The sequence below is a fragment of the Rattus norvegicus genome, chromosome 16 (genome assembly GCF_021556685.1).
Source record: "Rattus norvegicus strain SHRSP/BbbUtx chromosome 16, alternate assembly SHRSP_T2T, whole genome shotgun sequence".
Lineage (NCBI taxonomy): Eukaryota > Metazoa > Chordata > Mammalia > Rodentia > Muridae > Rattus > Rattus norvegicus.
In genome coordinates, this window is record NC_141549.1 from 69,609,825 (window position 1) to 69,622,564 (window position 12,740).

Consider the following 12,740-nt stretch of genomic DNA (forward strand, 5'->3'; position numbering starts at 1 on the left):
AGGAGCCTGAATCCATAGTGTGTGTGTGTGTGTGTGTGTGTGTGTGTGTGTGTGTGTGTGTGTGTGTGTAATTCAGGGCTTTGTGAACTCTCGGCAAGTATTCTTGTCACTGGACTACCAGGACAAGTTCTCAGACCCCCAGAAAAAGATACTTTTCATAGAGGCTTTTTTTTGCAGTGTCTGAGTTTAGATTGATTAACATCTACATTTGTTTTTTTTCCTTCCTTAGCCATACCTTCAAATATTTTATCATTTATTAAAGCAACAAATATTTAGGAGTTATTGGTTATTCTCTAGAAACTATTATAGATGCTGGGAAAATGACAATGAGTAATACCTTGATCTCGTAACATTATGTTTGTGTCTGGGAGTGTGAGTGGGTGCTAGACAACACAGAGACATATTAAAATCAATAAATTTTTCATGAGTGGTACATTAAACACTTAGATGCTTAGATACATTAGATACTTTGACAAAAACATCAAGTCTGGGGAAGGAGTCACTGATTGAAGAGAGTGGCTGAGGGAACAAGCCCAAGCCAGGATGGTCGTTAGGGATGCTCCTTATGCACAGACAAGCTGGAGTAGTGAAGCAATAGGAGGGCAAAAGCAAGGATACAGGAGAGAGTTAATGATTCTGGGCCCATGTCACTGCCTTGGAGCCTAGAGATGAGCAATGGCGGACTACAAAAGAATCACACAGAGGCTTCTGCCTTTTTCGAAAGTGCGCAGCTGTGTTTGGGTCTCACTGTTTTTCTTTTAACTCCAAACAAATAAAGTCAGATGAATTTAGTAACATCTGAATTTATCCTCTCCCCCCACCCTTCCTTCATTTCCTCCCAGCAGAGTGTACTGTTGGAGAAGTTAATTTAACTGGAAAAGCAGAAACTGACAACGTGGAACTTGGATTCTCCTGCAAATGCAGCCCCGATTATTACAAAATCTGCCTGTGACAGGTCTAATATGTCTCTCTTTACCGGTAAATTATCATTCATCTTGCAAGGGGTGAGAACATAATCCTTTGTATTTAAGGAGCTCAGAATCTGAGCACTGCAATTATCAGCCCATTTTGCTAGAGTTGCTTAAAATGTGCCCGTGTACCTTTGCTTAGTACCAGCCTGGGTTCCATGCTGCTGGCTGTGCCCACTTTTATTATGTTTTTCTTACTGAGATACTCTTGATAATGTTTGAGACAGAGGTTGCTTCTTGGTACCTCAATAAAGTGCAGCCAAGTATTTCATTTATACTATTTCCCGAAGTATGACTTATCTTCAGAATTAGCCTGGAGCGTGGGAGAGTGTATAGATGGCTGGAGTAGATCAATTTGAATTCTCACCAAACAGCACCATCATTACTACTGTTTAAGCTTTAAAAAACCACCCCCACCATCTCATTCTTCCTGAGCTTCCTATAAGTTTTGTGTTATAGACATGTAACTAGTAAGACCAGACTTCTCAAAGTATATTATAGAAAATATGGAATGTGGTACCTAGGTATTGAGTCTTGCCCTAAGGGTTAGCTCAGTCTTTTGATTGCTCTTAGCTCACTTTTTAAAATTTAACCTTAGAGAATATTAATTAGACACCTACCTATCCTTCATGGGATGATTCATCATTCTTCCCCATATCTTCCAGGTCTGGGGATACTTGTGTTTCCTTATTTTCTTTTGGCTTTCACTAGGGTTCTGCTACATTCTCATTCTCGAGTTTGCCCAAGGATTACTATCCTATCCTTTACTTTGTGTATTTATATATTTATTTATTATTAGCTTATCTGGAGGAGTTTGAATCTGTATTGTGCACAGTTCCTTTATTAAAGAACATTTTTTGAAAAGTAGTAAGTCATGGGCCTATAAACAGATAAAAGTTAACTCAGGAAGAAACACTACCTTTAACTCATTTCTTAATGAGGCAGCCAGTAAACTTTAAGAGCTGGCTCAAAAGAAAATTCCAAAGAGCTTTGTGGCAAGAACCTTCTCCTAATGGATAAAGATTTCAGGGGACCAAGAACTGGGCAAGGAGTAGACAGGACTTCCAGGTCAGAGTGGGGAGGAGAGGAGGAGAAAAGGGACTAGAGGATTTTTGGATGGGGACAGAGCTTGGGGTTGAAGATGTAACAAACTAGAGGTTCCCAGTTAGATGATGGATCCGCCATGGAGGATTTAATTTGGTATGGCTTACTAAGTAGGATGTGCCCAGCAATTCAGTTACCTGTTGATTCTAAACTACGTTTGAGTGGTGATTTCCTTCACCCAGTGACTCAACTAAGTTCAAGAGAAAGGTAACAGGGCATGCAGAATTTGGATATATGGGACTGGTGTGGTAGTGACCTGCCAAGGGAACTTAGCGAGTTGGGTGAAGAGATTTCAGAGCAAAGGGTCTGAGAGTCTACTGAGATGAGAACACTCTACTGATGCTATGTGGCCCGCTGATGCCCAACATAGTGTAGTATGGTGCATCCTTTTTTAATATTTCACCCTACATAGCTTATACATGTATATGACAAAATTGGTCACAATTCCCAGGGCAATCAGAAATAGTATGCCTTCTAGGCAAAATCTACATATGTCTGGACAAGAATCATTTACATGAACTCTGTAACTCCCTCAACTGTAAATCTATAGCAGGTCAGTGAAATACAGAGATAAACTGAAAGGTGGCTGGAGACAGGACACATGAATTTTTTCAAAGTCTTCTGTGTTATTCCCTGATGAAGCCCTGCCACTTTACCCTGATTATACACAGAAGTATTATTTTCACAATGTTTTCATCCATCAACTATAGGCACTGACTAAATAAAGATTTATGCTTTGTCCCTTGATGCTAGCCAGTTTTGTTTCTCTTTCTCTGCTATCTAAATAAACTGCCCGGCACACTGTGGCCACGCAGGCTCTACTCTGGACTGTTTGTCCTTCTTGACATGTTCTTCAATTCTGAGGCAATCCAGTTGTTCTACGCCTTGCCTGATGCCACCAAGCTGATGATATTCTTCTTCCTCTGAATTATCGCACAGCTTTGCTGTTATTGTTCCACTCTTACTGTTCCACTGCCAAGTAGAGTGTCAACTCCATCGGGACATGGTGGTATATGCTTTAATCCTTGAACTTGGGAGGTAGGGCAGAGGCAGGAGGATTTCAGCGGGTTTAGACCCAGCCTGGTAGTGAGTTCCAGGGTTCCAGGATGGGCAGAAATACATAATGATACCCTCTTTTGAAAAAAACAAACAAAGTGTTAATTCAAAGGAAGTGGCTGTCAAATGTTCTCATTCTACTCAACTCACATGTGAGGTTTCACGTTTGTGAATTGCAGAGACTTAACAGCTCTTCAGATATATACATTTCAAAATATCTTGTTGTGCACAATGAGGACATAGGATTGTATCTGTCAGTTCACTCAAAAGGAAAACACATTGTTGCCCTAAGGGGCTGCTGTCTCGTCTGCTGTCTACTTCTAGAAGATCTGTGCTGGAGGACTCCAGGCTCTGAGCAGCCTTCATGCAGTCTACACATCAGAATCAAGGGATACAGATAAAGTGAGGTTATGCAGTAGATGTGTTCGTATTTTCAGCATCTCTCTCTCCTTCAGTATCAGAATATACTCCTGAAGAAAAGAAAGTAGGCAGTGAATATGGGAGGAAGCAGAGGACAAGTGACTAGAAGTCCTTTGAAATATTTCCTAATTGTAAGTCTCATTGAAAAGATAAAAATTACCTTCTCTCAATTAGTGACGTTAGAAACAAGGAGAGAGAATTGGATCATCTTTCAGAAAATGTTAAATCACCTTCCTGTGGTATTAGCCAGTCAAGTGAAACTCAAACTGAGGTCTATGCTTTAGGCTCCTTAGACTGATTGTGGGGGTTTGAAAACAAGTTTGAAATGAGGCTTTGGTGTAACAACACTGAACTCAGAATCTCAAGAGTCTGAATTCTTACAAAAGACACTAATTTTTCCCCCAAATGATTGATGCTTAATTTTCACCAAGCTTATTTCATTTTTTATGAGCTTATGAAAAAGCAGCTTAAGCTTATCAGTGGTGGGCTCTGATATTCACTACTCAGTGCTTAAAAGGTGGGCACTGGTATCCAGTGTTCAGTGACTTGAAGGGTGTTTTAGATTTATATGGAGGGACCTTCTGAATGCAGCTGGAGAATCTACATACTTTCAGAACAGTCTGTGACCTTAATTCATCCTGAAATTCTTTCCACCAAAGCTTTTTCAGGAACATCTTATGTGTGCTCCTGGAAGAGGTTTCCATACATGAACAGAACTTTCTAGAATATCATCCTTAATATCATACCACTGGAATGAATTCCTTTGTTGAGCATGGGATGGTAATGCTGCGGCCATTATTAATGCTGTGGTACACCAGAGAACCCGTGTTACAAGAACAAAGTCAAACAGAGTGCTGCTTTAAAGTCTTTATGTAAGGTTGGAGGCCTGTGTTGGAATTAGTCATTGACAGGCATGTTAGCTACCAGAAGGCTGCCTGGCAAAGGGTCTGATTAGTGAAGTTCTCAGGAAGGAAGTTGCCAGCAAATTGGGACCAGAGCAAGCTGCACTACGACCTGCAGCTTGGTCTCTTACAGGAGAGCAAACTGATCTCAGGGAGGTTTTACATCGCTATGATGGCAGGAGTAGCAGACAGAAGCTTCTACAAGGACCCTTTCAAATGCAGCACATGCATGCTACTCCTTCCCTTTTGCAGACAAACTGTTGGATGAGAGAGGAAAGGCTGCTGCCTTCGCTATGGGTTCTTCCTATAAGGAATTTGAAGACACCCTCTTTCATTTGTAGGGCATCTAAGGCTCTGGATGCTATGTCCCAGGATGGAAGACTAGAACAATCCATTTACAAACCCCTCTCTGGATGTTGTGGAAGGGCATACAGGATTCTTATGTCTACTACAGTATGAAGACCCAGCAATAGAAAATACACTGTTTTTATATCCAATTTAATTAATGTGGAAGTCCTGCTAACATGGCCAATAGCTGTATAACCCAATAGAAGCAACAACCTCTGCTTTCTAAGGACATGAGGACATGTCCAGTATTGTCACAAGCTAGAAGGTCAGTTCTATGACTCTCTATTTTTGTCATGTAGAATACGGAAATAATCTCTGTGCATCTTCTGATCCTGAGAGGTTTACTCTTCCTGTGTACAAGGAAAGTGAAACTTTTCTTCTGAAAACAGCATGTGTGGAGTCTACCATGCAGCACTTTTAGTCCCTGCATACAAGTCAATCACCTGACCACAGCTTGCTACAGAGAAAGGCACCATGCAGGGTTCACTAATATTATTTCATGACCCATTAATTATCTTTGTTGTATTCATGTGGCCAATTTGTATGTTTCCTTTTGTTTAGATGTGTTTCTATTGTTTCCTTTTGAAAGAACCAAAGCCAAAGCGTACCTTTGAATTTCCTTCCCCGCAGGTACAGTGCACCTGAAAACTATAAAAGCATTAAATAAGAATGGAGGCACTAGACATTATGAACAATAAAAGCTCCATTGTTCTTTCTGAAATAGACTGAATGGCAATGCTCACCTCCCTTCCACTGGAGCTCAATTAATTTAGTTAGACTAATTTTTCTTCCTTTATTAACTGTCCTCTATGCTTAATGGGACAAAATGAAAGACAGAAAGATGGAGTGCTTGGGTGTCTATAGGACTAATTTTAGCATCAGGCATGATTGTGAGAGGCTCAGAGGCAGGTGCATATCAGTCTTAATGAGGTGGTACCTTCTTGAGGCTTTTGACCTTGTCCAGTGTAGGTGGGAATTTGTAGAAAGCATTTAGACAGCTTAAAGTACAGTTGACAGAACTGTCTGCACCTTTATCCATTTTATCCCCTTTATCCATTTGAGTTCCACCAGCGCAGGCCAAAAGGCTATTTCCTGTGAGTAGAGAATAACATACATTTATCCCATCATGGAATAGACACAAATGTGAGCTGACACCTCTTCTTGGCTCCCCTGTTCAACATGATATCAGCAATAATAAATCCAAAACTGTCCTGTTTTTGCTTAGGAATCTTATGTCCAAATTGGCAGGTTTCTTATTCTACCATCAACCCAATAGCCCATATCTGACATCAGAAAATGTGAAGTAAAAGGCATTGAAAGAGGCTATATGTGTAGGGTGGATTCTCTCTGGCCACATCTCTTCACTTTCCCTGGCCTCCTCTTCACAGGGAAGCATTTACATGACCTAGTTCAATGTATGGAACTCTCTGATGGTAGGCATTGTGCAGGGTAAACAGAAGATAGGTTGTGTATTCTAGTGGGTTCATGGATGTTTGGTTAGGAGAACCTCTCTGACATAACAGTGCTATTAACGCCTTGATAACCTCGCTTGGAACATTTTGTTAATGTCTTTATTTTCTGAGGAGAGTAAATAATTTGGTCCTTGTGGTGAGAATGGCTCTTATAGGCTCATATATTTTAATGTTTGGTCCGCAGTTAGTGGAACTGTTTAGGAAGGGTCAGGAGGTGTGGCCTTGTTGGAGGAGGTGTGTCACTGTGTATGGGGTTTGATGTTTCAAAATCCTATGGCACACCCAGTTACTCCCCTTCTGCAGCTATCTTGCAAATAAAATGTAAGCCCTTAGTTACTATGTTAGCCTGCCTGATGCCATGCTTTCTTCTATGATGAACTAACACTGTGAAACTGTAAGCAAATATCTTATTACCAGCTTCTTTTTATGAGCTGCCTTGATGTCTTTTACATCTACAGAAAAATAACTAAAACAATCCTTGTTGGGTAGGACTTGTAAACAGATAGATGGTCCTATAATAGGTAGATGTGTAGTGACAGACTAAGCTCAGGACTTCAGGCATAGTATACACTGGTACATTTGTATATCTCAAGATTTTCGGTTCTCAAAATGTTGAGAAACCATGACCTATAAATTGATTGTACCACTGGACTATGCGTATACAATGTATTTACAGGAAGAGCTAATAATCACATTCTCTTGTGTCTTAGAAGCTCTCACTTTATTTTCCATACTCCACATTCTAGGACAAGTTTCTACTCTCTTCTCTTGCATTTTAATTGACATTTAACTCTTTCAGCCTTATAAATTTTACCTTTGTATACCTAACTAACCATACGACAAAAGCCTAAGAAAGATAGTCATGTGCATAGCTAGACATAGAAGAACAGTGATTAAAGGAAACAATTTCAATTCCAGTAGAATGACTGTTCGATATCATCAGGAACCTGATCTCAGAAGTAAATCTAGCTATATTTTTCCGCTTCTATTGTCTAGATGTGTGACTGCTGCTATTTCAACTGTCTCGAGTTTAATATACTTATTTTAAAAATGAGCAGAGGTGCTGGGAGTGTAGCCCAGCTGGTAGAGTGCTGTCTGGCATGCACAGACCCTTGGCTGGCTTTCATTTGCAGCACCTCTGCGTCATTGCACTGCACCATGCATCCCAGCAAATGTTGTTGTGGCCACAGGCTAATTAGAAGTTGGAATTCGTCTTTAGCTGTACAGGCAGCTAGAGCTCAGTCTCGGCTACATATTACTCTAAATCAAAAGAAAAGAGCAAAAAAAGAATATAATTGCATCTGCCTTGAAACATCAGAGGGACCTAGATGCCAAATGGGTTTAATTGAAAATATAGCTACAGATTCTTCAAAGAGTTAAAAGAAAATATGCTCAGGCAGTTTTTGTTCCCATGAAAACAGCAAGTTAGGCCTGGTTCCCTTTGCTATATATTAACAAAAATATAACAATGCTTTCACTCCTTGGAAAAATAATAGTCTCATTCTAAACCTTTCCCACATATCCCTTCCAGCATTGAGCCAGATAGAGTTTCCATGATTATTCCAGTTTGGAACTCAAGGACCAACCAAACTGGCGTAGTTGTGCAAACTTGAGACTCTGTGATGATAGGCGACAGTGGCCGTGAGAATCCAGGGTAGAAAGCAGAACTATAGCCCCTGACATTCAACCATGGTGGGCAGCAAGAACTACCTACCTCTTATAGCTGAGATAAGTCCAGGCAAGGAATCTTGAGTAACACACAGCAGTCACAAGCCCCATAATATAATGCCAGAAAATAGATCTGTTATAAAATGTAGTTGGGGTCCAAGAGCACATGGTGTAACAGATACACATTAGTTAGACGGTTCTCCAGTTTGGACAAAAAGACTACTCTTTTCTGCAACAATATATTATGATACATGGGTGTTGAAATGGGAAAAGATAGAGATGGATGGAAAGGGAAAAAGAAACAGTAGCGAGGAATAGCAGGGGCTTTTCAAATACAAACCTTAAGCAGCTCTAAATAGGCTTGAATAAATACAGTGATAATCTGCCTTAACCTTTTTGATAGAGTCCTAGAAATATAAAAGTTATATAAAAATGAAAGTAAGTATAGGTAATTACAGGACCTTAGTAATGATTGATGACACATAATATCATGACTACTAAGTTAGCCATCCTCTAGTGAGGTAAGCTTGGAAATTAAAGCAGAACTTTTGTATTTATTAGGGGAGAAGCTCTCATGCCTGCCTCTTAAAAATTGGAATCATTTGTTTTCATAGCACAACTGTCTTCTTAAAAATTGAGTATCAGTAGAATAGAATTGGCCAAATTTGAGAAGCTCCAACTAATATGTATACAAGAGATACTAACCTTGGCAAACTATACAGAACTAACTATAGGGACATCAAGACCCAGCTAGGCTGTCTTCAGAAGTACACATGCCCAGAGAGACAGAGAAAAGCTTATTGGCTGTCCTAAGGTACAACATAAATTTTCTTGATGAAACTAAGTATATGTCACAACACAGAGATATTATGTTGTGTAATTGGTTACCCACCTCCTATATGTCCACCCAATTTGCTTATTCTTTTGCTGGTGTCCTGATGGGACAGTGGCAGTGATATTTGTTTGGAAAAAAAGAAAGGTAAATCCCTATCTAGGCTTATTTTATAGACATCACCTAAACTAATATTTGCCTACTAGCTCCTCGCTAACGTAATTTCCTTTGTTGATTTTCTGGTTTGTTAGCTTCTCGCTTGAGTGCTCATCTTTCTTCATTCAATGATGACCCGTGTCTCACCCTAATGCCTGTCAAGCTCCGGGCTCTCACAGACTCTGGCTATTGATGAAGGAGACAAGTTCCCTGCACTGCATGAAGCTGACAGAACTGAGGAGGTAGAAATCATGTATCACTGTATTTCAGTAAATGAAAGACACATGTCACTATAAACTGACAAGTGCAATGTACAAGGGATAATGAGATGATAGAAATTGGGGAGCTCAGAGGGATGGTGTGTGTGCGTGCGTGCGTGCGTGCGTGTGTGTGAAGGTCTCTATTAGCCATAACAGCCTTGTGGATGAAGTGTCTCCATGGCGATTAATCTGATACCTGAAATGTGCTAGAAATGGGACAATGGGTATTTGGGGCAAGAACATTTCATATATCCAATGAACAGACCCGGACTTGGCATATTTTCAAAATCAAGAGAAAGCCAAGTATGAAGACCCAGGTAGCTTGGAGAGAAGCTGGCCACAATGTGGTCTAGAAGTCTTAGACTAAGCACGTAGGTTTTAACCCATGTGGGACTCCCAGCTTCTTGATTCTCACTTATCTGCCAGTGTTTTCCCTTATTTCTGTCCCAACCTCTTAATTGTTATCCTTGACACAGTGCTGTTTGCAGGTTCTGACTCTGTGGACTAACCCTGTGTGCTGCAAAAGTAATTTTTTAAAGGAATTGCCTTTGCACTGAATATGCTTACATCATTTTCATATATTACATCATATTCATATATTATTCAATTCATATATTGAAGCAAAGAACTTAGAGGAATGCTGACTACTGGCTTGCTGTTTGTAGCTTGCTAAGTTTGTATTCTTATATACCCCAGGACCACCTGCATCATGTTGGTGCCATCCATAGTGGGATGGACCGTCTTACTTTATATCAATCAAGGAAATGATCCACAGACTCGCATATAGATAGGCTAATTATATATTGTAGCTGTTATTCCATCAGATATGATCTAGAGATGATTTAACGTCCACAGGATGATGTGTGTAGGTTATATGAAAATGATGAGCAGGTTTATACGGCACTTGAGTATCCACACATGTGATATCTGACATGGGTTCCTGCAACTAATCCTGCATAGATATTAAAGGACATCTGTGTTTCTCTCTTTATGCTGATATTTCTTTCCAAACAACTCTATCATTTATTTTCTGGGGGTTTCATGTGGCTCTCCTCAGTACTTTATCCAAAGATGGGACAGAGATATGGACGAGAAATGACACACACTAGAATATATAGTAGAAAACACAACAACCATAGCTGGAACATCTTAAAAAGATGGCATTCAAGGTAGCCAACAATCAGGGTGACTCTGTACCTCATGTGGCTTGTGCTCCTAGAGACGAGCCATGTAGAGCAGGCCTCTGGGAACTCTTCCTGCAGGAGAGGGAGGGTAAGGTCAGCATAGTGGAAGCCACTCGCTCAGCTTCCAAAGGCAAGCAAACAACAAGAAGGGGACTTTAGGGGAACATAAGTTTTGTTTTATTTTTCTTTGCAAACTCTACCCTGATTCATCATTTAGACAGTTTGTCATACAAGCAAATCATAAAGAATTCTAAAGCTTGGTGTGCACTACCCAGGGTTGTTCATCCTGGCCGGACTTCTCTGCTACTCTGAGCACTGAGACTGCTGTAGCATCCTCCAAGAAGCCTGGCAGCTCGCTTCCTGGAGGACTTTGTTAATGCTACCTATCACTGTACTTTAGGGTGAGTGAGGAATTCCAGAAACTGTTTTGTTTTTGAAGATCTGTTTTAAATCTTTTCACTTCTGTCCACCCCCTAATATAAATCATGTCACCCACACCCTCCTTCCTCCATTGTGTTACCCATACCAACTTGCTGGGGACATCTGGTAGGTCATGAGGCTTTTGGGAAGAAACAGCTAGAGAACAAAACATGGAATGTTTTTCTCCCCTGCAGAAATATTTAGTTGTGACATCAGAGTAAGAACAGATTAATAATAGTCATCTTGAAAAAGAATTTATACAATCACAGTAGCTAGCATCTCTATAAATTGTTTAAAAGGAAACAGTGAGTCTATAGAAAATAAAAGCGATGTTACCATAATTAAGTACAGCACAAAACAATTTTCTTTAAAACAATAACTGACTAATGGACTAATTATTAATGTTATATTATTATTAACTTCTATTTAGAAAATACAATCTTAGGAATTTCCACATTGAAACTGTAGGCACCAGCATCCTTCCTTTTGCCTATCACTTGGTTATTTATATCTAAGGTAGGAAGCACAGTTAGCAAACCCTGTAGGGGACCAACTATTAGAAATTATCCTCTAAATCTAAACGTGTGAGTTTAAATACAGCTCAAAGTGAGAGCCCTGGGGGCTTAGCCACTGAAAGTACTATGAAGCCACCATTTATAGTCCTTTTTCTGCAAATTTGATGTTACTGTCTTCCAAATATAATAGGGATTTCTCTAGGGAGGTCTCACAGGAATAAAAAATAGACCCAATAAAAATAATGCTTAGTAGTATTCGGTACTTTCTTCTAAATCTACAGGTGGGGCTATAGGAACAATGAACGGGAAACAGCAGGAGAAAGCCCAGAGCAAGAAGAAATTAGCTGCTAGCAAGAATCCCTGGGAGGTGGTCTAGCTGGGCTGCAAATGTGTAGAATTGATCTAGTTAAGTAGTCTGTCTCCTCTAAAAGGGTGGTTTTGAGATATATATATATATATATGTGTGTGTGTGTGTGTGTATGTATGTATATATATGTGTGTGTATGTGTATATGTATATATATGTGTATACACACACACACACACACACATATATACATATATATATGGAGAAGTATCAGAATGATTACTGAGATACAGAATGTTAAGGATGGGAACACAGTGATGTTTGGTTCTGTGGAAATGTAGGTCCTATCAGTGACATAGAGCAGGCTAATTAGGTAGGATATGGTATGCTAACAAGCAAGCTGCAATTTAAAGAGGTTTATACAGCAAATATATATTTACTTGTTCATTTTATTCAGGTTCTAGGGAGTGTATGTAACATTGACACCATAGTCACTGTCCCAGTTAGATTTCTATTACAATAATAAAGACTGTGACCTAAATCGACTTGGGCAAGAAAGGGTTTATGTGGTTTTCATATCCCAAGCCACTCAATCCATTGATGGGAGCTAAGGTAGGAACTCAAGGTAGGAACATAGAGGAAGGGATTGAAGCAAAGAACTTAGAGGAATGCTGACTACTGGCTTGCTGTTTGTAGCTTGCTAAGTTTGTATTCTTATATACCCCAGGACCACCTGCATCATGTTGGTGCCATCCATAGTGGGATGGACCGTCTTACTTTATATCAATCAAGGAAATGATCCACAGACTCGCATATAGATAGGCTAATATTATAGAGGTAATTTATTAATCAGCTCCTCTAAGACATCTCTCCAGCTTGTGTCAAGTTGACAAAAAACAAAAACAAACAAAAGCAAAGCAAAACAAAAGAAACCAACAGTCAATTGGGTTGCAATCAGTAAGGGTCTCAGATTGAGAAGGTGCCACAGTGACATTCTTCCAATGTCTCCTTACACATACTGAGTCTAAGGAAGGGAGCAGTCATGGAAAGAAAACAGGAATCTGCTTACATTTCAATATTGGCTAGACTCAACACAAGATCATCTCTACCACTAGTGGGAGTTAGAACA

The 12,740-nt window shown here is 39.8% G+C and overlaps 2 protein-coding genes and 1 long non-coding RNA gene across 13 annotated transcripts in view; 2 read left to right on the forward strand and 1 right to left on the reverse strand.

Annotated features, from left to right (window-relative positions):
• Erich1 (glutamate-rich 1) overlaps nucleotides 1-12,740 on the forward strand; it is a gene marked incomplete at its 5' end in the record, with an annotated part of 52,793,804 nt that overhangs the window by 38,739,265 nt on the left and 14,041,799 nt on the right.
• The window catches only part of LOC148000601 (uncharacterized), a 251,643-nt gene that overhangs the window by 30,421 nt on the left and 208,482 nt on the right, over nucleotides 1-12,740 (forward strand). For 6 of the 9 annotated variants that reach the window (XR_015640007.1, XR_015640025.1, XR_015640023.1 and 3 more), the window contains one exon: nucleotides 9,022-9,168. The exons of the other annotated variants lie outside the window; for them this stretch is intronic. The gene's annotated coding sequence lies outside the window, so the exon portion shown is untranslated. The remainder of the gene's footprint in view (nucleotides 1-9,021; nucleotides 9,169-12,740) is intronic. 9 annotated transcript variants of the gene reach the window in all.
• LOC148000602 (uncharacterized) lies at nucleotides 1,007-8,917 on the reverse strand. 4 transcript variants are annotated; one of them, XR_015640037.1, is made up of 6 exons: nucleotides 8,831-8,917; nucleotides 8,279-8,345; nucleotides 7,985-8,071; nucleotides 5,736-5,890; nucleotides 5,407-5,446; nucleotides 1,007-3,598 (listed from the first exon to the last, which is right to left on the reverse strand). It is a non-coding gene; the product is annotated as an uncharacterized LOC148000602 (long non-coding RNA). The 4 variants fall into 4 exon arrangements; XR_015640035.1 differs by having other exon boundaries at nucleotides 1,796-3,598; nucleotides 7,985-8,167; XR_015640036.1 differs by lacking the exon at nucleotides 5,407-5,446 and having other exon boundaries at nucleotides 1,792-3,598.